Here is a 23,206-nt window from a genome sequence, read left to right as displayed (position 1 = left end):
CAAGAAACGGATGCATGCAGTTTCCCTGAATGTGTAGTGGATCAGGCCATGATCAAACCAGACCCCCTGAGGAGACTGAATTAGCACTGCAGGCAGATCACCAGTTCTGTCTGTCTGAGACTTCCTTTGGAAAGTTAGGAGACCCAGGGAATGATTTAATGGATTTTCCCTAGCTGAGGCTCAGCAAGCCAACCCAGTATTGTGAGAGTTATCACCATCTGCCCAGTCTGAAATTGAAGCAGAGGGAGTCCCTGATTGCACTACTTAAAGAATGAGGTACTGATCTGGAAATGGATTTCTCCTCACAGACCTGAGAGCAAGGAGTGGACAGTAGTTCACCAGCTAATGGTGCCGCAGAAGTACCGGAGAGAAATATTAAGAAGGGCCCACGAGACTACAATGGCTGTACATGATTCGTATATGAAAGACCAAAGCTCGCATGAGACAGCAGTTTGGCCAAAACTCCACAAAGGTGTAGTGGAGTACTGCAGGAGTTGCCACATGTGCCAGGTTGAGGGGAAAACCCCAACCTACAGTGAAACCTTCACCCCTAAGTCCTGTACTGGTGTTAGGAGGACCCTCCAGCAGAGGGCTGGTGAACTGTAAGGGATCCCCACTGAGAACAAAAGGGGACAGGCAGGCACAAGGCTGGCAAAAGTTTAGAAGGAGAAGGAGAACAAATGACCAAGAGGGCAGGTTAAAGAAAGTCCAGGAGGAATCCCAGATGAAAACTCCTACTGTCCGGTCAGTCAACCCCGGAAAATGTGAAGTTAGACCCCACATCCTCCTATGTAAATTCACACACTAGAAGCAACCCACCAGAGTTGCTAACAGCATTTACAGGAGCCTGTAGAGACAAAGAAAGATCTCTAGGGGACAGAGAAACCATGAGGGTGATGCCTCACCTTGTCAAAATGCCACAGGGGAGTGCAGTAGGGTCTGCACAAATACCTGCAGGCAGGAGTGTCCTCTGGGACAAAGGGGAGATTAGCAAAGAATCCTTCCTCACAGTCAGAACCATAGAGAACCAACCTTCCCCCAAAGTCAAAAGCCTTTGCTTGACTCAGCAAAGCACTGAAAGAGAGTTCAAAATTGACCCGCTCACTACTGACTCTCCTCACAAAAAAATTACCTCAGCAGCAACAAAGACCCTCGGCAGCCACAGAGATGAGCAAACGGAAGAGAAACTTCCCCAAAAAAGTACCAATGTTTACTGGGATGCCAAAAAGGGATTGGGTGGGGGGGGGGAGGGGAGGGAGTCGGGGCAGTTTTAGTAAGGTTGAGGATTTGTGAATGAATTACAGAAATGCATGCTTTCTTTCTGGATCTTATCTCTCGACCCTTTTAATGAAATGTGCCTTTTCTCAAATCGCATTTCATTCCGCTGGATGTGGAGATATCATGCTAGGCCCCACTTGCCAAGAATGAGGCACATTAATTTTGTCATGAACATTGATTTTTAAATGTTGCTGGAGCGAAGAATGGACTTGTTAAACAGATCAGCTGTGGCTGGAAAAGACATTTGCATATTAACAGACAGTGGTTGGAAGGACAAAGGACCATTCCCTGACACATTCAACCCACAATGGACCTTGATCACCAGGTATTGTGTGTAAGATGAGCATTTCAGAGACTGCTAAGGTGATAGAATCCAAGATGTGGTCAGACCAATTAGTCACATGACTAACCTGCTTGGCAATCTGGGGTTTTCTGAATTGTACAAACAGTTTGAACTGAGAGTGTCTGTTTGCTCCTGGACTGAAAAGATCTCTCCTGTCTGCTGCCATCTCTTTCAAAGAAGAATTTCTTTCAAAAAAGGGGAACACTCTAAAACGTCTATTCAAGAAAGCAATATGGCTTCAAAATTTGGAATGCCTGAAAGCTTCCATGATCAAGAAGGACCAAATCAAGTACAAAATTGGTACTTCAAGCCTTTGATAAATATTTCAATCTTTTCAGCAATAAAATCTTGGAAAGAGACAAATTTAATAAGTGGGTGCAGAAGACTGGTGAATCTGTACATTCCTATATTAATGATATGTATAGATTGGCAGAAGGGTGCGAATACAGCGAATTAAAGGCAGAATTAATTAAAAGACAGGATAGTTGTCAGCATAGTTGATGAATCCCTATCAGACCTTTGCAATCCAAGGAAGACCTTACACTGGAAAAGGCCATTCAGACTGTAAGACAGGCTGAAGTTCGCAAACAGAATATGGCCATCCTACTAGCTGAAGACAAGCCATGGATGAGAAAAAGTCCAATGCCAGTACTGTTTGTGAGGCCAAAGTCAGAGAAACACTTTGTGCAAAAGAAAACACATACAGACGAGAAGGTGCATGACATAGGCAAACCATGCCAATGTTGTGGAGCAAGGAAGACCCACAGCCGGGAGCAGTGTGAAGCATGTAAAGCTGAGTGTTTTAATTGTAAAAAAAAAACTGGACGTTATGAGAAAATGTGCCATCGCAAAAGTTCTTCGCTTAAGAGTACAAAGCAGAACACCTGCACGCAAACAGCAGTGAATCAAGTACATCAATATACAGAAGAGAAAGAACCAGGAGATTTCCTGGGAGAAATTAATAACCCAGTTCAAGGTTTCTGGACGTCTGACATCTACGTGAATGGACACCTCACAAATTTTAAGCTTGACACAGGGGCTAGCATCACAGTATTGTCTGACCAAGAGACATGGGTGATGAGACATTGCCTGCAACCGGCAGATATACAGTTGCATGGTCCAGGCCGGACACAACTGAGAGTAAAAGGCAAATTCCAAGCAACTCTTCAGCATAGAGGGAGACAACTGGTAGAGACCTTATATGTCTTGCATAATCAAGAATTTTCCTGACTGGGTAGGAATGCATGTTTAGAACTGCTGTTGATTGAGAAGATAGGCAAATTCAAGCAAACAAAGGTAAACAAATGCTTTCAAGCAGAATACCCAAACCTTTTTACAGGGCTCAGAAGACTGAAGACAGAAGACAGAGTACAGGATCACACTGAAGGAAGAGGCCAGGCCAGTGTGTATCTTTATACCAAGAAGGATACCTCATCCATTGTCGACCAAAGTCCAACAACAATTGGAAGAGATGGCAAGAATGGACGTTGTCTCTCCAGTAATACAACCAACAGAATGGTGTTCGGTCATGCTTTCTGTCCCAAAGCAAAATGGAACTCTGTGTATTTGCATGGATTTAATGCAGCTCAACAAAGCAGTAGCGTGTGAGATTCACCCAATGTCCACAGTTGATGACAGTTTAGCGAAACTCTCTCATGGCTCCATGTTTACAAACTTGATGCCAATAGTGGGTTTTGGCAGGTACCCCTAGATGAGACCTCAAGATTATTGACCACATTTATCATACCTTTTGGGAGGTTTTGTTTCAAAAGGTGACTGTTTGGAATCTGGTGGATCCTCCAGATTCATAGCTGAGGCATAAATCTGTGATGATGACACCACGTTAATAGGCCTGGATTGTCGCTCGAGATAAGGAGGCCAAAGAATAGGCCTGGTACAGAAGCTACACATTCACTTGAAAGAAATTCTGCTGAGTCTCGAGGGGTAAAACACACCTCAGCTAAACTCAGTATAAAACATCCCTTTACAAGGAATACTGCATTGAAATCATTAAGAAAATGGTACGTTGGAAACTAGGGGCAAAGGATAATTTTCAAAAGGTTTGTAATGGCACCAGGCCATTGTGACAGACAATCGTAACATGTTTTTTTTTCCACTAAAATGAAATCAAATAGTTGCTTGATAGTACAGAACTTGAGTATTCCTGAAAAAGGAGACATGCTGTCAAAGCTTTACATCTTGCACTCATCAGGACATATGCAAGAATGCCACATTTCAAAGGGAGCAACAATTTATACTGCATGGGAAAAATGCCAACCAGTGTGCTGGTAGCCCTTTATATATGGCACCAGCACTTCCAGCAGCGTGACCTCATGCTGCCCATGCTGCCTGAGTGGATGGTTGACTGCAGTTGAATCACAGACTTTACCGCACCACCCACCTGTCCAAGCGGCAACGGCTCCTGCTTCCGGTCCCGTCGGCAGGACCTCAGGCCCTTCCAGAAAATTCAACCAACTGTGTCTCATAAAACTTGTAAGTAAAGTAATAAGATTAGCATTTTGTAGATCACATTGCTTGCAAATGTAGTTTTACAAGGGATAAAAAAAAACACAATTTCTCATCTTGGAGTTTTGAGTGGTTGTGTTATTTTTGGAATTAGCAGTGCCTAGCTGGACAAAAACAAATGTATCATCATCGCATCACATCAGGATAAACAAAATAATAGGTGATTTCCCTCCAAAAGAGAGTTTTGTTCTTTAACAAAAGGCAGAAGGAATGTGAAGCCCATGCAATAAATTGCTGTAAATCACTGAACCTACCATTACAGTAAGTGACAGTCACACAAAACAGTATTTACAAGCAACAAGGCTATAGGCAAAGATATAAATTACGTAGGACATGTTCTTATTGGTCTGCTGCTCAAACTCGCTGATTTCGACATATTTTGTGGTATGGAGCAGAGAGAAATACTGGAGACAAAAATCTAATTGCATCTTTGGGTGTCAACATTTGTAGCAGTAAGACTTATTTCCTTTCCAATGCTTGAACAATTAATGAGATCTAAGCTTAATTCCACAGACATGTAAGGCAATCATAAGTGGGACAACTAAAGTTTCTTTTTGTATCTTCCTCTTTTAATATATTACCTCTAAAGATGGCATTACACTGAAGTTTGCTTGCCATAAGCACAAGGAAACTGAAATGTAAGTTGCAGCTAACCTTTAATTCTACAACATTCTATTTAATAAACGTGACAATGATATCAATTCAGTCTTAGGATCACCTTCAGACGAAGGGCTGTTGCCACCTATTTTCAGTGAACAAGCATTAACATAATTCCAGTTTAATGAGAAGATATTTAGGACCCTGAGGAAAGGAACAAGCCAGGCCCACACTGAAATATGCTAGCCTACCACAAGACATGGCCTAGGTGTCTATAAAGGATGTCTATCTGATTTCCCGGACACTGCACATTTTCATACATATTACTAATCCAGGTGAGTTCTGCAGACTGCAGGAAGGGAATGAACATTTTTCATGTAACTAGCAGATTTGATGTGCCACTGCTCACAGTTAGTAAGATGCTTTCAATGAACATAGGTGTATGCCAGTAAAGATAATGGAGTAGCACAGTCAGCCACAGCAGAACCTGTATAACATCCAGACTTGGATTGAAACAAGAACAGGTAACATTTGTGCACTGCAGAAATGCACCAAGGCTCCTTCCAAACCTGCGACCTCTACCAACTAGAAGGACAAGGGCAGCAAATACATGGGAATACCACCACCTGCAAGTTCCCCTCCAACTCACACACCATCCTGACTTGGAACTATATCGCCGTTCCTTCACTGTCACTGGGTCAAAATCCTGGAACTCCCTTCCTAACAGCACAGTGGGTGTACCTACCCCAAATGGACTGCAGCGGTTCAAGAAGGCAGCTCACCACCACCTTCTCAAGGGCAATTAGGGATGGACAATAAATGCTGGCCTGGCCAGTGACGCCTACATCCCATGAATGAATAAAATAAAGACTGACTTGAACAAGTGAAAGCTCAGCTTCTCTCTTTGGCCTAAGTAGCATCACCATCATCGAGTTTCCCCATCATCAACATCTTGGGGGTCACTATTGACCAGGAGCTTAACAGAATCAGTCATATCAATACTGTTGCTACCGTAGATGTGAAGAGATTGGGTACTCTGTGGTAAGTAGCTCACCTCCTCACCCCTCAAAGGCGATCACCATCTACAAGGCTTAAGCCAAGTGTGTGATGAAATAGTCACCATTCACATGCATCGATGCAGCTACAATAACCATGGCACCATCAGGAACAAAACAGTTAGTTCACTTGACTGGTACTCCTGCTACTGGTCTCAAATCCACTTTCCTGACCATTGGTGCACTCTAGCCACTGTATATATGATCTACAGGATGTAATGCAGCCGCTCACCAGTGTTACTTTGACAGCAGATTCCTTCCCTGTGAATTTACCATGGAGAAGGATAGGAGTAGCAATGTTGTGGGAACAGCATCATTTCAAAATTCCACTCCAAGTCATACAGTAGGTGCAAAATTTAGTCAGCCCGTCGCAGGTCCCAGCAGTAGATCTGGAAATGGGTGCCATCCCCACTCATCATGTGGGTGGCCAGCACATCGCGATCATATGGCGGGCAGCCAATTGTATTAATGGATGCGTGGGACCCAGCAAATTACATGACGGAGGCAGGATGCAACACACCAAGTATGTGTCTGATGACTCCAGAGCAGGTGCTGGTGCCATATTTAAAGCCCTGCAAGCCCTGCTTGCATTGCTGCCTTAAATTAATTTGCAGTGCACCTGTGAAGACATTGCAGTTGTGACCCCTGTATCCCACATCTCCTGGAGATGGACGCCGCAGGATGACAGAGGCAAGACACAGGGTGGCCTCACGGTTTAGCAATGCCTGTTTTGTGATTCTCCTCCAGGATGCAAGGGAAAGTCGGGAGGTCTTCTTCCCTAGCGATGACAAGAGGTCCTCCCGCCTGACCAAGCAAGCCTGGATGGAGATTGCTGAGGAGGTCATCAGCCATGGGGTCACCCCCCGGACATGGGTACAGTGCCGCAAGAGGGTGTTACGACCAGGTGAGAAAGGGGTCCCTCTCAACTTTTTCCTGGTGTGGCCATAACTGGGTTTAATTTTTAAAATACCGTGTTTTAAGCTCCCCCTCAGTGAATCCTTGTTCACTGCTCTCCAATTGTAATGGCAAAGAAATCAACCAGACAGGTTTTCTTAGATTTAAACAAGAAATGTGTAAGTTTATTAACCTTAAAACTCTAATTTGGTTATAACTACTAAAGTATGTGACAAGGCCATGCTAGCATGCACACGTGATGAACACACATGCAGATAGATACAGAAAAGGAGAAAGAATCAAGGGGAAAGGTTTGAAGCAATAGCTGGAGTTCACTTACTGTCTTTTGAGTTTGATGTAAAGTCTTTGATTGCAGTTAAATCTTGCCATCTCGTTGGGGCCCAGTGCACTCTTTCAAACTTGTTTCAATAGTTTTCTGTCTTTTGGAAATTCAGTTGCAGTCTCTTCTTTTTGTGAGAGAGGGAGAGACAGGGAGAGACCTACCTTCCCTTTTGTCTTCAAATTGCAGTCTAACTTCAAACTGTTTTTTTTTTAGATTAGAGATACAGCACTGAAACAGGCCCTTCGGCCCACCGAGTCTGTGCCGAACATCAACCACCCATTTATACTAATCCTACACTAATCCCATATTCCTACCAAATATCCCCACCTATCCCTATATTTCCCTACCACCTACCTATACTAGTGACAACTTATAATGGCCAATTTACCTATCAACCTGCAAGTCTTTTGGCTTGTGGGAGGAAACCGGAGCACCCGGAGAAAACCCACGCAGACACAGGGAGAACTTGCAAACTCCACACAGGCAGTACCCGGAATCGAACCCGGGTCCCTGGAGCTGTGAGGCTGCGGTGCTAACCACTGCGCCACTGTGCCGCCCGAATTCTGTGAACATAATTCAAACCAAACCTGGGCCAGCAAGCCAGTCATGTGACCAGCTTTTTTTTTTAAACAACCTGCCCGGTGAGGTTTTATGAGTTCTTTCAATCTTAGTAAACATCCTCAGTAGGGGGCTGGAATGCTGGCTTTCACACAGTCAATGTTTTGTGATCAAAATCCATTTGGTTAATTGAATCAGGGAGCAGTTCCATTGTCTTCTCCAGGCAACTGTCTCTTAGAATGAAATGTTTCCAGCCACTGCCCTGTTAGATTGCAGGTGCAACCATCTTTTTAGTCCAGTAAGAGTTTAAAATTAATATTTCATGTGACAAAATTAATATGCCTCATTTTTCGCAGGTGGGGTTTCCATCAGAAGAGTCAATGACCTCCTTCGTTCTGTCAAGGTGAGTGCTCCACCAATCTCTTCTTTTCAGTGATTGCAAATGGCTATGCCAGAGGAAGCAGGATGTGGGGAGGGAGGCACCACAAAGGTGCTGGCAGAGGGAGTTAGGCATCACCTCATTCCGGCAGTTGCATGGCTGCATTTTGGTCACAGGCCACCTTCTTTCACAGTTCATGCCCCATTGACTCCCCTGAGAGCTACATGAGGATGAGTTATATAGAATACCCCAATAGGGGACAAGGACCTGCCACTAGCAGAACTGTTATGTTGATGTCTCTGCGAAGTATTACTATCTCCCTCTTTCCACTTGCAGGACAAGAGGGCCCATAACAGCAGGGAGACATCATGGACTGGTAGAGGAAGACCAGATCTTCGGCCTCTCAAAAGCTGAGGAGGAGGTACTTGAATTAGTGGGGACCCAGGGTGGCCACTCAATACTGGATGAACAGACTGGAATCTCCATACAGGAGAGTGAGGATTTTCTTCCATCAACATATAGTTCACTTCTGGAGGACCCTATCATGCATGGTCGGCATGACGAGATCTGCACAGCCTAACCTACACATGTTTGTATTAAAAACAAGAAATGCTGGAAATACTCAGCAGGTCTGGCAGCATCTGTGGAGATAGAAGCAGAGTTAATGTTTCAGGTCAGTAACCTTTCATCAGAACTGCTATTGGACGTCCATAGTAAAGAGAAAGCGATTGGGGCCAGGAAACTGGAAATTGTCAAAGTGACGTAGAGTGTCAGAAGAGTCACGGATGTAGGTGGGAAGAGACTGGACCTGGGGAGAAAAGATAGAGTCAAGATAGGAAGAAATATGTTCAGTGGGGCAGGAACAGGCTGAAACAATGGGTCTGCCAGGACAGTCCTGTTTGTGGATTTTGGGAAGGAGGTAGAAGCAGGCTGTCCAGGGTTGTGGGACTATGAGGTTGGAAGCTGTAAAGGAAAGATCTCCAGAAGATATGAGGTCAGTGACAATCCTGTGGACAGTAGCTTAATGCTCAGTGGTGGGGTCATGATCCAGGGGAAGGAGGAAGAAGTGTCTGAGTGTTGGCACTGAACCTCTGCAAGGTAGAGGTTGGGACGCCAGACAACAACAGCACTACCCTTGTCTGCAGGTTTGATGACAATGTCAGGGTTAGACCTTAGAGAACGGAGTGCAGCAAGTTCAGAGACAGGTTAGAGTGAGTGTGGAGGACAGAGAAATTGAGACGGCCGATGTCTCGCCGACAGTTTTCAATGAAAAGATCAAGAGTGGGTAAGAGGCCAGAGGAAGGGATCCAGGTGGAGGGAGAATGCTGGAGGCGGGTGAATGGGTCTTCTGGTCGGGGGGAGGACTCCTGGTCAAAGAAGTGAGCCCGGAGGCGAAGGCAGCAGAAGTAGAGCTCAACGTCATGCCAAACACAAAATTCATTGAGGTGGGGGCATAAAGGGATAAAACTGAGTGCTTTGTTGAGTACAGAACGTTCAGCGTTAGAGAGGGTAAGGTCAGAGGTTATAGTGAATACACGTCAAGGGGTCAGATCAGTAGGGGTGGGGTCAGTGGAAAATGAAGGGGAAGAAGGATCTGGAGGGACATTAGTTGCCATCAGCTGCTGGAGTTTGCGTTCCTTAACACCCGAAAGGAAGCAAAAAAGAGTTTTGTTAATGCATCGGATAAGACGAAAGATGAAATGAAATTGCGGAGTTGAACATCTTTGAGATAAGGTGAGGCGGTGCTTCTGGAGAGAGGGGTCCAGTGTGCACATGTGGCGACGCATGGCACTGAGTGTGAATCTCAGGATGCGGCGAGAAAATGCAGTCCGAGGAAAGTTGTATTTCTTGGAGATACCTGTAATCCTGGGTGGATTCAAAACATGAAGGATGAAACTTCAATTGGAATCCACGTGGAATAAGTCAGATCCCGAGACAGTCACTGAGGAAGGAGATGTGGCTGTGAAAACGAGTTTTGGTAGACACTTTATCAAACACCAGGAGGGAAATAGAAAGCAATAAAGGTGAACAAGGTAAAAGAGACAAAATGAAAACCCTGTCGGAGAGAAGAGCAGAACTTCTTCAAGGTAGGCATTCCTGGAAGAGAAGTGGCTGAGAATTAAACACTAAAGTAAAAGCAAAATACTGCAGATGCTGGAAATCTGAAATAAAAGCAAGAAATGCTGGAAATCTGAAATAAACGCAAGAAATGCTGGAAATACTCAACAGGTCGGGCAGCATCCGTGGAGACAGAAGTATAGTTAACATTTCAGGTCAGTGACCTTTCATCAGAACCACACATGGTTATGTACTCTCATGCAGGTCAGCAGCCGCTGGAGACTCCAGCAGAAGAGGGCATAATTTCACCTGAGGAGGATTCATAGTCAGAGGATGCACCGTCCATGACTCTCCTGCATCTTCCACCAGTGCAGATACTTTCACCTCAGTGGGTTTCTGCTCAGCTATGGAATCTGGGTCACAAGCTAATGAGAGCACTGCACATGCGCCCAAGCAGCTAGCTGAGGCTGAGACAGCTGAGTCTTCTGACAGTCGGATGACTGTGGGTGGCCAGATCCATGCTGAGCCCCATGCTGATGACGAGCCTCTGATGTCGACAGCACAGGGCATGCTGGAGATGGGCAAGGCAACATCTGGCAGAGATGTCAGAGGCCATGTGCAGCCATGAGCATACGAAGGAAGAGTCCATCCATGCCATGAGTGCTGCCATGTCTCAGACGTGTGAGTGCATGGTTTCCTCCATCAGGAGGTTGGCAACCCTCAAGGAGTGCCAGTTCCCACCAGTGTGCACAGACACCATCGCTTTGGCCATGAGCTCAACGCGAGAAGGGCAAGGCCCCTTGAGTCTTCTCCAGCTCTTTGCCCTTCTCTGGTCAGCAGGGAGGTCTTGAAAGGGAGCAGGAGAGGCTGACCTCCACATCTGGGGGCTCTCCTCAGGATGCTCCGAGTATGGACAGCGGTTCCTCAGCCCCTGCACCAGTGAACCCAGCTCCAACAGCCATGACACCTGAGGAGAGTCCTGCACCAGTGCAGGAAACCCTCAGGCAGCTGGGGTCCTCCCAGCCTCAGGCACCCAGAGGATGTCCACTGAAACCATGATAGTCTAAGGGGCAGTCTCAGCAGCAGCCTGCCTCCAGCCCAGCTGCTAGCGCAGGGGTCACACCTCATAGAAACAATCGTAAATGTATGAAGAAAACCATTTAGAGACATTTGGGGTTTTACGGGTGTTTGAAATTTGACACTTGTTTTCTCATATAAATTTCTTTTGTATTTGAAATTAACTTGCATTGTGGAAAATGATTATTCGATTGTGCTTTAATTGTGAGCTGCTGACTTCACCCTTTCCCCACTTAGTGGATTACCAATGTCAACACAGTCCTCATTTGAATTAGGTCTCCCATTGGCCATAATGCGTGGTTAAGCTGGACGTTAGGCATGGAAATCAAACAGAAAGGAGGCGAACAACTGCATGCATTGAGGTGAGTCTTTATTGATTTCACTCTAAGAGGTCATCATGGTGGATGGAAGCGGGTAAGTATGAGACTGTCTCTTGCCTCCAAACCTATTGCTCAATCTGCCTGGCCTCCGGTGCAAGGGCTTCAACATCCAGTGCTGCCTGCTCATCACCCTCCTCCATGTCCTCCTCGTGGTGGAGGAGTTTGTTCAATCATGTTCTCATGGTGCAAGGCCTCCCAGCTCTGCAGTGCTAGATTGTGCAGAGCACAGCAGACCACATCGATACATGAGACCCTTGCTGGGGTATACTGCAAGACTCCGCCGGATCGATCTAGGCAACGGAATCTCATCTTCGGCAGCCCAATGGCCTGCTCGATGGTCACTCAGGTGAAGCCATGGCAAGTGTTGTACCGCTCCTCTGCTGCATTGTGAGGGTTCCTCACAGGTGTCAGTAGCCATGTCTTCAATAAGTAGCCCTTGTCCACTAGAATCCATCCCTGAAGGTGAATGGTGAGCCTGAAGAGCTGTGGCACCTGAGACTGTCGAATTATGTAAGTGGCCTCCAAATCCCATAGCTCACAGCTCATCCTGCAGCATGGCACATTAGTCAGAGACGGCCTGCCTGGAGAGCCATAGTCATCATTGACAATGGAGCTCGGACATTTGGAGGTAGCTAATTTGAATCTGGTACACTCTCGGGTGCAAATAGGCCCTTTTTGGCATGGCTGGCTGCTGCTGCTCTCATCATGGAGCTTCATGGGCAGGCACAGCTGCCTCCTGGCCCTCTCTCCATCGGAGAAGCTGCATCACGCCACAGGGGTCCAAAAAGACAGGGTGTAAGAGACCCATGCCAGGTGATCAGTAGGTCTCCAGAGCATTGTTGTTGCAGAGACGACACTGCTTTGGCAGCTGTCCCTTTGTTATTTCTCCCGGAAGACTCTCTGACAGCTCCCAGTGCCCAACCTTGCTCACAGCCGACCGTCTCACCTAACTGTATAGGCACACAACCCGCTGACCCAACAATTTGGCCACCTGATACAGCCACCAAAAACCAAGTCCCACTTGCAGGCCACCCGAGACCCAGCTCATCTGTTACTGGTACCCGAGACCCAGCCCACCCGGCTCTCCCACCCGAGACCCAGTCCACGCGGTACAGGTACCTGAGACTCAGCCCACCCAGCTCTTCCACCTGAGACCCAGCTCATATGGTACTCCCACCCAAGACGAAACCCACCTATGCGGAGCACACTACACTGTAGGCCAAGAAAAGCCTCCGCTCCCCTCCCCCGTTTCCCCTATGTACCTCTGGTCATGGCTGCCTACCCATCGCAGCACTGAGACCTCACCTTGTTGCCGCCAGCTTTAAACAGTCGGGATTCCAAAGGCACGTGAGGGCCACTTTTTTTCACTTATTTCAAGCCCTTCATTGAATCGCTTCCAATTACATGCTAATGTATTATAACTATATATTCTGCAATTTAAATTCCACTCCCGTTGCGTTGGGACGGCAACCCTGCCTTGGTGCTTTCCCACCGCTGACTAAATACGGAAACAACGTCACGACATTGGATTTCTGGGTGGACGTGTCTGATGCTATTCTCCGGCCTCCCACACCTTCATTCCCGCTCCAAACAGCCTCATTAAATTCAGCCCTAGCTGTCATTAGACATATATTGCTGTTCCTGCATCATCATTGGATCAATAACCTGAAGTTGGCACCCGAACACCATTGTGAGAGCACAATCACCATCAGGACTAAAGCAGTTCAAAGAGGCCTACCACCCCCTTACACTGAATAAATCACAATAGGCAGTAAAGGCAGCCTTTCCCAGAGGCATCCACAGCCCGAGAACAAATAAAAAAAGCATGGACAGGGGAGAACATTTTCCTAAATATGCACTTCCAAAATGCGCCAGAAATGCACAAGTAGAAACTTTAGTGCTCTATTAGGTAGTTTGGTAATTTGTGCAGTCTTTAATAAACATAAATTTCCATAAGCAAACAAAAATTACCTCATAAAACACTCAGAAGCTCATTATCTATGCAGCTTCTAAAATTAACATGGAAAAATATCATTAAGTTCGAAAAATGGTCAAAAGTGATCCCATAACATAGATGGCACAGTGGTGCAGTGGTTAGCACCACAGTCTCACAGCTCCAGCAACCTGGGTTCCGTTCTAGGTACTGCCTGTGCATAGTTTGCAAGTTCTCCATATGACCATGTGGGTTTCTGCCAGGTGCTCTGGTTTCCTCCCACAGCCAAAGACTTGCAGGTTGTTAGGTAAATTGTAAATTGCCCCTAGTGTAGGTAGGTGGTAGGAGAATTGAGGGGAAGTAGGGAATATGGGGTTAATGTAGGATTAGCATAAATGGGTGGTTGTTGGTCAGCACAGACTTGGTGGGCCAAAGGGCCTGTTTCAGTGCTGTATCTCTCTATAACTGACTTTTCAATAGCAATAAATAAAAATTTATTCTCTGTAATCCCTCATTATTGATGATTACAGCTGCAGGCTAAAAACTGGGTTGACTTGATTTTTTTGGGCAGAATCATGACCAGCCCGTGTTTTACAGATCAAAGTGGGGACCATGCAATTTTCATAAATCACATCTACAAAGATTGTAGCGTTGGCCCTTATGGTTCGGGCGCCACTCTCTACTCCACAAGACTGCCTGCGGCCTCTGCGCACCACAGGAGATACTGGCAGGTTGTTTGCTGATCACGTGGTACAGCCAACTGCTCTAGACAGGTTATACAGGCTGCACAAAAATATTGCTGTAATGTAAATTATTGCAAAGTGATCTCCAGGGAAAAAAGGGAGTTCCAGAGTGATTGATGGGGTGCTGGAGGCATTAGTGGTCCAGGTGGGCAGAAGGAGAGATGCCAAGGTTCTACTGGTGGGGCCATGAGGCCCGCAAAGACAACCTTCAGGACGTAGTTGTGGCAGATTGCCAGGGAGTTCAACTTACAGACTTTGGTTCTGAGGACCTGGCAGCAGTGCCACAAGAAATCTTATAACCTCACATAGGTAGTCAACATCAGTGAATCCTGTTGTGGTATTGCTTTAAATTCTGCAGTATTGCTTTAAGGGGCTTATCTGAAACGCCTGTCCATCACCAAAACAGGATGTGATGCACAGACCCTTGTGACCTCCAAGCACTTGTGGCAAGCAACTCAAGGAACAACAATGTAAAGCCCCTTCCCAGTATTGCTGTGTAAGTTAGTACCTTTGGTAAAAGAGCCTACCTTTTGGATTCACTGACTTTGTCTGCATGATTAGCATGTCTGCGTTACAACGCAAAAATGCAACAAATCCACCTTCACATGACATCTCCAATCCACCATAAAACCAGCCACTCACGATGATCAATGGACCATACCCCCATTGTTCACCCAGTACCAGATCCCTGGCATTCAAGACTCAAAGAACAAAGAACAGTACAGCACAGGAACAGGCCATTTGGCCCTCCAAGCCTGCGCCGATCTTGATGCCTGTCTAAACTAAAACCTTCTGCATTTCCGGGGACCGTATCCCTCTATTCCCATCCTATTCATGTATTTGTCAAGATGCCTCTTAAGCATCGCTATCATACCTGCTTCCACCACCTCCCCCGGCAGCAAGTTCCAGGCACTCACCACCCTCTGTGTAAAAAACTTGCCTCGCACATCCCCTCTAAACTTTGCCCCTCTCACCTTAAAGCTGTGTCCCCTAGTAACTGACTCTTCCACCCTGGGAAAAAGCTTCTGACTATCCACTCTGTCCATGCCGCTCATAACTTTGTAAACCTCTATCATGTCGCCCCTCCACCTCCGTTGTTCCAGTGAAAACAATCCGAATTTATCCTACCTCTCCTCATAGCTAATGCCCTCCAGACCAGGCAACATCCTGGTAAACCTCTTCTGTACCCTCTCCAAAGCCTCCACGTCCTTCTGGTAGTGTGGCGACCAGAATTGCACGCAATATTCTAAGTGTGGCCTAACTAAAGTTCTGTACAGCTGCAGCATGACTTGCCAATTTTTATACTCTATGCCCCGACCGATGAAGGCAAGCATGCCGTATGCCTTCTTGACTACCTTATCCACCTGCGTTGCCACTTTCAGTGACCTGTGGACCTGTACGCCCAGATCTCTCTGCCTGTCAATACTCCTAAGGGTTCTGCCATTTACTGTATACTTCCCACCTGAATTGGACCTTCCAAAATGCATTACCTCACATTTGTCCGGATTAAACTCCATCTGCCATTTCTCCGCCCAAGTCTCCAACCGATCTATATCGTGCTGTATCCTCTGACAATCCTCATCACTTTCCACAACTCCTCCAACCTTTGTGTCGTCCGCAAACTTACTAATAAGCTACATTTTCCTCCAGATCATTTATATATACTAGAAACAGCAAAGGTCCCAGCACTGATCCCTGCGGAACACCACTAGTCACATCCCTCCATTCAGAAAAGCACCCTTCCACTGCTACCCTCTGTCTTCTGTGACAGAGCCAGTTCTGTATCCATCTTGCCAGCTCACCTCTGACCCCATGTGACTTTACCTTTTGTACCAGTCTGCCATGAGGGACCTTGTCAAAGACTTTACTGAAGTCCATATAGATAACATCCACTGCCCTTCCTTCATCAATCATCTTTGTCACTTCCTCAAAAAACTCAATCAAATTGGTGAGACATGACCTCCCCTTTACAAAACCATGCTGCCTCTCGCTAATAAGTTCGTTTGTTTCCAAATGGGAGTAAATCCTGTCCCGAAGAATCCTCTCTAATAATTTCCCTACCACTGACGTAAGACTCACCGGCCTATAATTTCCTAATAATTTCATGCCTAATATTCAGATATTCCACATCACCATCACACACCTACCAATGCTGCCAGCCTCACACCCACCTCTCACTGCCTCCATATACCTCCAGCTATTCAGCTATGACAGGCACATCATTCAAACACAGTGCTGCACAATCACAAGCATTCTCCCCTCTCTCTTGCAGGACAAGATGGCACACAATAGAAGGGAGCAGAGCAGAACCAACAGGGGACAAGGATACCTGCATCTCCTGAGACCTATGAAGGAGATGGTTGTCCGCATCATGGAATCTGCTGATACTTTTTGTCTGTGAGGAGTACATAACAGGAAATATGTCATCACTTGCATGAAATAAAAACTTGGAGGGTTCAATCTCAGATTCCTTTTGAAGTCTTTTGGAAAAAGCAAAGATACTGTCAAGTCCTCACAGGATGGGGGAGACTGCCTTGTGCCCTTCAACTTCTCTTGATGCACAGAATGCATGCTAAGAAATTCTGCAAATTGGGCAAACTGTAAAAAATCTGCATTAAAGATTCAAGCCAAAGCAGACTAGGATAGAGGGAGATCTTCTTCCAAAGCCTAAACTATCCTCATCTGGTCTAATGGTTTTAATTGTCATGAAATGCAGCTCTGAATATTTGAAGAACAACCATGTTTACTTATAGCACCTATTACAAGTTTAATTTGCCCACACTGTTTGTCATTTACATTAAACAAACCTTATATTAGGAATTCAATTTTCCATTCATGCTGTTACCTACAAATGTTATTTGTTCAAGTGCAAACCTATTTGTGAGCTCCACAGGCACAGACCAGCTGTCCCCATGGTCTCTCTGTAGGAAACTACTAAATTCTGGGCAGGTTCATGCCATGGACTCTTGGGGAAGGATATTACAATCCCCTGCACAACGGGCTTGCCACATATGTGGTGCAGTTCTCATGTTATAATGCAAGGTCAACTCATAATAAATATTTGGCATTGCTGGCACACAGTACATGCCACACTGGTTAAGATCATGAGATAAGTGCGGATTCTCTGGCACTAATAGCTCTTAAAGGCTTCTAAGCCCCATAAAGCTGCCCTACTACTGAATGCTGGAGACAAACAAGTGGAACTGTGTTGGAGGTCCTGCAAAAGAACAGTGAGTCTTTTTGTGAGGTGAGTTCTACCTTTCTATAAAGAACAGCAAAATACCTATATGGATTGGAGTGGCAATGTGAGATGGAGGCAAATGTTGTCTCACTTGTAGCTCAAACTTGAGAACAGGTAAGGAAGACATTTGCTGAGCTACACCAGATTGGGAAAGCAATTGTACTAATTTTTGCTTCATTTTACAATGTTGCCTTCAGGTTCAGCTTAACTGTATTTCACTCTAAACTTAAATACAGTTACACAGAGGGAGAATGCAATATAGTTTGTTATCATCTTCCTAAATACACAGATACACTCAGTTGTTCTACTACACTGTGTAATGTTGCCATATCAATATGTAAACCCTCTAGTCAATTAAATGCAGCAGGCAGCAAGGACCTAGCATGTTGCCAACACAAGGTATCCAAATACTGATCATTCACACACTCTGGTAGCAGAGTTTAGTTTAGAGATACAGCACTGAAACAGGCCCTTCTGCCCACCGAGTCTGTGCCGACCATCAACCACCCATTTATACTAATCCTACACTAATTCCATATTCCTACCACATTCCCACCTGTCCCTATATTCTCCTACCACTTACCTATTCTAGGGGCAATTGCTAATGGCCAATTTACCTCTCAACCTGCAAGTCTTTGGCATGTGGAAGGAAACCGGAGCACCAAGAGGAAACCCACGCAGTCACAGGGAGAACTTGCAAACTCCGCACATGCAGTACTCAGAACCGAAGCCAGGTCGCTGGAGCTGTGAGGCTGCGGTGCTAACCACTGCACCACTGTGCCGCCCATCTTTAGCTCGTCTGGCCTACTTGTGACTCCACACCCACAGCAATGTGACTGACTCTTAACTGCCTCTGAAATGGCCTAGCAAGGCACTCAGTTGTACCAAATTGATATGATCACAGCAGCTCAAGAAGGCAGCTCAGCACCACCTTCTCAAGGGCTATCAGGGATGGGCAAAAAAATGCTGGTCTTGCCAATGGTGCCTACATGAATATAAAAAAAATCACAGCAGTAGCTTGGGCATTTAAGTGACACCTGTCTTTTACATTCCTCTTTCTCACCTTTATCCCTCTTATATTTCCTTGCAAGAGAAGCTTGCATATAACAAGAAACAGTGGATGCCGATGGGGGCAGTAGATGATAAACGGAATTGCAACCTTGACTCCATAGATGAGTGCAGTGGAGATTCTAGGCAAGAAAGCAATAGACGGTGTGTGGAAGGGAAGGTTGGAAGTCTCCCTCAAGTTCATCACTGGTATCCTCGGCTTTTCTTATCTCCGTATTTACTTGCTCATTCATTCCCTCATACAAAGGCAACAATTGCAACCTAACGCAATAAAATATCATAGCCCAGATTTTGCACGCAGAGGCGAGTGAACAACATTTGCCGTTCATCACGCTGACCACTGCCCACTAACTTCTGGAAATCCTTGGAACAAAAACTTTGGAAACAAGGTAAATGATTTCTGTGCACATCCTCTCCTACGGAGTTGAGCAATGTTCCTTGCCACGCTTGAAAACATCAGATCACATGGGGCAGTCAAGACCAGACAAGCCCACAAAATCAGACAAAACTGACAGGAGGATAAGACTGCTTGGGTACTTACAAATTCAACGAGAAGTGAGCCATCTTTAGATGACCTCTTAAACATAGTTTAACTGCAGAGAAACTTCCAAATACTTTTAGAAACTTTATAAAAACTTTTAATAAAATGGAAAGGTAAAATGGACATTTTGTAAAAAGCTGAGCAAAGTAAAATTAACAGTTTTTAAAAAGGAGTACGAGGTAATTAATTGTTTTTAAAGAGCCACCCTCTTACTTATAGATCTAAAGAAAGATAAGAGATGATGCAACTTTTGTGATGGAGACCTTAACACACTTCTCAATGAGGTGGAGGTGAGGCATCATGATCTTCTGGGAAATGAGTAGTGTAGGGCATCACACAAAGGTAGCACATTGGTGTGAAAAAAGGTGGCACAGCCTCTGAATCCTAACAACATGGTGCTACGGAGCACAGAACAGTGTTCGAAATAAACTGAATCATTTGACGTTAGGGTTTGTACAGTTATTTAAAACTTTAAAATTAAGATTTCTTAAAATATTACAGATGCAATTAATAACCAAGAGTTTGTTTATGGTTGGGATGGTTAGGGTTCAATCTGAAGTCATCTGGGTCATAAAATTCAATTGCCATTGGAAGCAGGCCTCAATAAATGCTTGTAAGGATCTTTTCTCTACTCCACAGATTTGAAGTGTGAAATTGCAATTAGGGAATTGTACCCTACCTCCAAAGCACTCAACTAGTCCCTCTCACACAAACAATCAGAATAAACAAATATTTATTTTCCATGTCTGTGTAGAGTAAGGTAGCTGATAATGTCCATGAGTAACCGAGGACCGATGGTCATGCGACCTTTCTAAAGGAGATGAGTAAGTATGAAGAAAGGGCCAGTCAGCCAGTGGGCGGGAGTAACAGTTTGGTTTCTGGTGTCTAATCAGACATTAGAGTGACGAAAGGTTAATGTCACATTGCTGCTTTGGCCAGTGGCATGTTTAAAGCATGTTTGTTGCCTATAACAAAAACAAAAAAAGCTGGAAATACTCAGCAGATCAGGCAGCGTTTGTGGAGAGAAAAGCAGTGTTAAAATTTAAGGTCGATGGCCTTTCATCAGAACTGTTGGCTATAAGATGTGAATAGGAAATAAATTGATGAAAATGATGCACGTGAAGCATTGTAAGTTTCTGTGATGTGCTAGAGGTTATCATAATGTTTATTTTTCCTTCCCATAGCAACTGCCTTTGGATGCATGTGCTGCAGATGGCATTGAGTTGGCAGCTGCAGAGGCGGTTGACATGGTAAGTGAACTGGAGATGGAAGAAGAATGGAAGTGGCATCCAGAGGAAGAGGAGAGTGTGTACTCCCGATTGGAAATCAGACAAACTGGTATCATCACTCCTGCCCCCAAGGTGCACCTTCAGAGTACTGATGTGTGGGAATGCTTGACTACAACGAACCACAGCTCGCTCCCTCTCCATCTCCTGGTCCTTCTGGCTGTGTGTATTTAGGAGTAGGCCACTCGGCCCCTTGAGCCTGCTCTACCATTCAACAAAATCATGGCTGATCTGATTGCAACCTCAACTCCACATTCCCACCTACTCCCTATAACTTTTTACCCCCTTGCTTATCAAGAATTTATCTACTTCTGCCTTCATAATATTCAAAGACTCTTATTCCACTGCCTTTTGAGGAAGAGCTTTCCAAAGATTCACAACCCTCCGAGAGAAAAAAATTCGCCTCATCTCTGCCTTAAATGGGCAACCCCTTATTTTTGAACAGTGACTCCTAGTTCTAGATTCTCCCACAAGAGGAAACATCCTTTCCACATCCTTTCCAGTTGCAGTAGATGCACCCCAGTCCTCAGTAAGACAGGAAAGACTCATGTTGATACTGAGCTGGAAGAGGATTTTATTATTCAAGGAGTGAGGCAAGCATTGATGGATGAGTGTGATTAGCTCCTTGACTCTTGCCTCCACAAGAGAAGAGATGAAGATCTTTGGCCTTTATTAATTAGACCACCTTTATTCAGTTTTCCCATATTCAGGTTAATTTAAATAACCTTAGCCAGATATTTCTGCAAGTATTTGAGATACAGATACAGTTGTAATACAAATGACGCTGTTCCCAACACAGACATAGTGGAGTCCCACAAGCTGTGCCTTTAATGGATGCAACTTCAAGCAATGTCATTCTTAAGTAGCAGCAACACAGCTCCAGGTTCCCTGTTGATGGTCAACAGATAAGCCACAGAGGTCATACCCTTAGTACAAGAGAGATCAGGTCACCATGAATGACAAGACACAGGAGGCAGTAAGCTGCCACCTCCTTTTACTCATACCTTGTCACAGGGGGCATATGTTTTCTTATATTATTTTTGAAATGTTGGTGATATGTAATTTAATAAAATTTATAGTTATGAGTATTTGTATTATAATTCATTTTGTTGCTGCTGCACTCAAGTCTTGGTCTGAAATCTTTTAGAACTGCTTTAAATTTTTTATTAACATCAATCCTTTTAACATTATAAGAGTTTGCAAAGTAGAAAAAAGTTAACTCAATTTTTAATTAAAGTCTTGTACTAAGCACTGCAATATTTATGTAAAGTTTAGTAATAACTACCTTAAAAGTCTTGCAGTGAGTATTTGCTGCTTCAATAATAGGTAACTGTTTCACTCACAATCTTGGTTGTTCTTTAGTGTGATTTCTGAGGGAGGAGGTTGGGGGATCAGACATCATCAGGGTCCAGATGTATGAGCCACCAGCAGCTCTCTAGCCACCTGGCCCACTGCAGCTGTGTCTTCCTAGGGTGGTCCATGAAGCGTGGCCCCAATGTCATCTGTGTTGGGATCCTCCATATCGTCCATTTCCACCAGAATGTCATCTGCTGGGTTAAGGGTATCCGTGACCTGGTGAATGCAGGCCCTCGCTTAGGGTGATGTTGCACCTGTCCTCTGGGTCTGACTGAAATGACTCACATGCATAAAATTTGAGGGGTCTGGGTACCTTCATGGCCACTGACAAGACGGGACTGAGAACGTGGCCATGAAGACCCTCCCTTAGCAGATCACAGAGGCAGCTGATTGACTGAAGCATAATCTCTTCACACACATCTCCTCCAACCTCATCTTGATAGACAGCCTTTCTAGAACATAGAACATAGAACAGTACAGCACAGTGCAGGCCCTTGAGCCCACAATGTTGTGCCGACCCTTTAACCTACTCTAACATCAAACTACCTACATACCCTTCATTCTGCTATCATCCATGTACCTATCCAAGAGTCGCTTAAATGTCCCTAATGTATCTGCTTCTACTACCACCGCTGGCAATGCATTCCACGCACCCACCACTCTCTGTGCAAAGAACCTACCTCTGACATCTCCCCGAAACCTTCCTCCAATCACCTTAAAATTATGCCCCCTGGTGATGGCCCTTTCCACCCTGAGAAAAAGTCTCTGGCTATCCACTCTATCTATGCCTCTCATCATCTTGTACCCCTCTATCAAGTCACCTCTCATCCTTCTTCGCTCCAATGAGAATAGCCCTAGCTCCCTCAACCTTTCTTCATAAGACATGCCCTCCAGTCCAGGCAGCATCCTGGTAAATCTCCTCTGCACCCTCTCTAAAGCTTCCACATCCTTCCTATAATGAGGTGACCAGAACTGAACACAATATTCCAAGTGTGGTCTAACCAGGGCTTTATAGAGCTGCAGCATAACCTCGCGGCTCTTAAACTCAATCCCCCTGTTAATGAAAGCCAACACACCATACGCCTTCTTAACAACCCGATCAACTTTCTTTTAGTTTCGGTGACTGCAGCTTTGATAGTAACGGAGGTGTGTGAGCGGGCTTACAGCTGTGAAGTCAATTTCTGTGTAAGTTTAAAAGTGAATTCCCTTTTGTTTTCGGAGGACCAGGGGACTGCTGGGTAAGTAAAAAGTATATACTTGTGTGGTTTAAAATCTCTTTCTTTTAGTTTCGGTGACTGCAGCTTTGATAGTAACGGAGGTGCGTGAGCCGGCTTACAGCTGTGAAGTCAATTTCTGTGTAAGTTTAAAAGTGAATTCCCTTTTGTTTTCGGAGGACCAGGGGACTGCTGGGTAAGTAAAAAGTATATATTTGTGTGGTGGCTGTACCCGAGACACTACACGTGTAGTGTCTCCCACCCACCCTCCTCCTCTAACCAAAAAAAAGGACTCTGGTGTGTTGATAAGGTAAGCTTTTTATTTAAGAAGTTCTG

The sequence above is a fragment of the Heterodontus francisci genome, chromosome 9 (genome assembly GCF_036365525.1).
Source record: "Heterodontus francisci isolate sHetFra1 chromosome 9, sHetFra1.hap1, whole genome shotgun sequence".
NCBI lineage: Eukaryota > Metazoa > Chordata > Chondrichthyes > Heterodontiformes > Heterodontidae > Heterodontus > Heterodontus francisci.
The sequence above is the reverse complement of the archived record's forward strand: the minus strand, read 5'-3'. Positions refer to the sequence as shown.